The sequence below is a fragment of the Canis aureus genome, chromosome 29 (genome assembly GCF_053574225.1).
Source record: "Canis aureus isolate CA01 chromosome 29, VMU_Caureus_v.1.0, whole genome shotgun sequence".
Classification (NCBI taxonomy): domain Eukaryota; kingdom Metazoa; phylum Chordata; class Mammalia; order Carnivora; family Canidae; genus Canis; species Canis aureus.
In genome coordinates, this window is record NC_135639.1 from 454,777 (window position 1) to 458,158 (window position 3,382).

Below are 3,382 nucleotides of genomic sequence, written 5' to 3' on the forward strand. Positions count from 1 at the left end.
CCGTAGCAGAGCCTGTGTCACGGTGTGACCCCGGGCCAGCTGCGGGGGCAGGGTCAGGCCCCCAGTAGCCCCGGGCCAGGCCGTGAGGGGGGCTGCGGGGCTGAGGCGTCCTCCTGGTGGGGTGCAGTCCGGCTGGCTTCTGAACGGGCTGTCGGTGGTGGGTCCCGTGTTCGCGAGCTCCTCACCACGTTCCCCCAAAACCAGCGTCCCTGCGTGCGGTGTGGCCCAGCGACACGTGCTGCAGCAACGCCAGCCCCCGGGGGCAGAGCCAGGTCCGGGGGGACCTCAGGTCCCGGGGGGCTCACACCTGGCCTGGACACTCAGCCTGAGGTGGCGTCTGCCGTGGGACGTGATGCGGGGACGTGTTTGGTATGGGGGTGACCTGCGGTGCCCACTGCGATGTCTGTGTCCTCGGGCCCCACTGTCCCTGGGCGCCGCATTCCCTGGGCCTCCCGCACACAGGGCCCTGTGGGTTTTCTCCGTCTGTTCTCTGCTCCTGACCACCGACCTCGCAGCCCAGGGCGGGGGCTGCACAACCTGGGGGGGTCGTGTGGGCGCAGCCACCCGCAGGTACCATCTGCGGGGGCTCAGCCCTCACGGCCGGTCTGCTCACTCTCCACCTGGACTGGGGCTGGGGCTCCATGGAGGGGGGTGCACAGCGTCCAGCACCCGGGGCTCCACGGAGGGGGGTGCACAGTGTCTAGCACGCACGGCCCCACGGGGGGAGGTGCTCAGCGTCCAGCACCCGGGGCTCCACGGAGGGGGGTGCTCAGCGTCCAGCACCCGGGGCTCCACGGAGGGGGGTGCTCAGCGTCCAGCACCCGGGGCTCCACGGGGGGAGGTGCTCAGCGTCCAGCACCCGGGGCTCCACGGAGGGGGGTGCACAGTGTCTAGCACGCACGGCCCCATGGGGGGAGGTGCTCAGCGTCCAGCACCCGGGGCTCCACGGGGGGAGGTGCTCAGCGTCCAGTACCCGGGGCCCCACGGGGGGAGGTGCTCAGCGTCCAGTACCCGGGGCCCCACGGGGGGAGGTGCTCAGCGTCCAGCACCCGGGGCTCCACGGAGGGGGGTGCTCAGCGTCCAGCACCCGGGGCTCCACGGAGGGGGGTGCTCAGCGTCCAGCACCCGGGGCTCCACGGGGGGAGGTGCTCAGCGTCCAGCACCCGGGGCTCCACGGAGGGGGGTGCACAGTGTCTAGCACGCACGGCCCCATGGGGGGAGGTGCTCAGCGTCCAGCACCCGGGGCTCCACGGGGGGAGGTGCTCAGCGTCCAGTACCCGGGGCCCCACGGGGGGAGGTGCTCAGCGTCCAGTACCCGGGGCCCCACGGGGGGAGGTGCTCAGCGTCCAGCACCCGGGGCTCCACGGAGGGGGGTGCTCAGCGTCCAGCACCCGGGGCTCCACGGGGGGAGGTCCTCAGCGTCCAGCACCCGGGGCCCCACGGGGGGAGGTGCTCAGCGTCCAGCACCCGGGGCTCCACGGAGGGGGGTGCTCAGCGTCCAGCACCCGGGGCTCCATGGAGGGGGTGCTCAGCGTCCAGCACCCGGGGCTCCACAGAGGGGGTGCTCAGCGTCCAGCTGCATCCGTCTGGCAGGAGGAGCTGCCCCCCACTTTCCATCCAGCCTCTGCGGCCCTGGGGGCAGGAGCCTGACCGGGCCTCGGGGGCCCGCAGGGAACTGGCTCCCTTCTCCGGGCCCCCAGCTGGGGGTTACGGGAGGCAAGGGCCCCCAGGCCTGTGGGGTGGGAGGTGGGGCCTCAGGGAGCTGCTGGGGGAGGATGGGCGGAGATGAGGCCTTCGGTGTGTGAGTGTGCACATGTGAGCGTGCCCCGTGTCCTCATGGGACTCCTGCCCTGTCCCGTCCCCACCTCCGGACACACCCATCCCCGCACACGCAGAGCTGCCCTGCATCCCAGCCAGACGCTCCTCCTTCCCGACCTATGGGCCCAGAACGTTCTTTGATCTTGGATCCAACAGGAAAGTTATAACCCGAAGGTGCCTGTTTGATAATAAATCACGTAATACCAGCTTCTACTGGAGCCCCGGGGTCGTAGACACCCCCGGGGACAAGGTGAGAGGGAGGCCCCGGCTCCAGCGGGTGGGGGGGTGGGCAGTCCCCGGGAGGCTGCGGCCGAGCTCCGAGCGAGGACACGCACAGCCTGAGCCCGGCGGTACCCCCCCTTAGAGACCCCGGGGGTCACAGGGAAGGGGGGCAGCCTGGCGACAGCCCCGGCTCTGCGTGCGGCTCCGTGTCCGCCCAGGGCCCTGAGTGCGAGGGCAGGCTGCCACCCCAGCCCCGTGCACAGCCTGGCACCTCGTGGGAGCGCCCGCACAGCTGCCTTTGGAGGTGTGACCTATGCCACGACGCCCGCCCCGAGGCTCTCCTGGGCTCCGGCCCGCAGACAGCTGGCGCTCACGGGGCTCCTGGGGGCTCAGGGCTACCGTGACCATCGTGTAGAGCCCCAGGCAGGCAGGGGGCCGTGGGGTGATGGGGGCAGGCTGCTGGCCCTGAGCCCCGATCCTGCCCCTTCCCCACGGACCTGGAGGGGCTCCCCGTGGCGCGAAGGCCCTGGGGTCCCTCATTCGGAGGGGGCTCCGGAGGCTTCTCAGAGTCAGGGGCCGCGGGGTAGCCTTCATCCAGTCGGCCGTGCCCGCGGGGGTGGAGCCTCCAGGTGAGCATCCGGGGCGCAGGCAGGTGCGCGGCTGCTGCGGACGGCACGGGGAGCAGGACTGACACCGAGGCGGCGCCCAGCACTGACCGTCCGCGTCCTTGGCTCCAAGCGCCGGAGGGACGCTGTTCAGGCCCGTTGGGCTTCCAGGGCCTTCGGCTGATGGGGTCAGCGTGGCGTTCCTCCCCCGGGCAGCTACTCGGGCCCAACACGCACCTCACACGCTCTCAGAGGGCGGCAGACGCGCAGCTCTCAGCACCCACACGTGTACACACACACACACACACACGTGTAGACAAGGGAAGGAGGGGACACGCCGTGAGACCGGAGACCCTGGTCCCGTCCCTGACCTCCGTCCCGCATCCTCCTGGAGCGCGCCCCGTGTCGTGCGCTGAGGCCTGGGTGCCCTGACAAGGTGGCAGGCAGACGGAGCAGGTCACAACACCGCCCCAAGTGGACTCAGGAGGCTGAACCGATATCGAAACGCGAGATTTAATGTTTAATGTTGAATTTCTTTGGCTTGAGTCGGGGAGGTGCGCTCCGCTCGGCCGGGCCGCGGGGGCAGGGAGGAACGCGGCCGCCTCCCAGGGGCCCAGAGGGTCGGGGTGGAGCGGCCTCCCTGGCGCCGGCCCCGCCTGGTCCCCGCGTGCGGAAGCAGGAGCCCCCACCGAGGACGAGAGACGCACGTGATGCCATTAACCAGCCTCACAAGGACA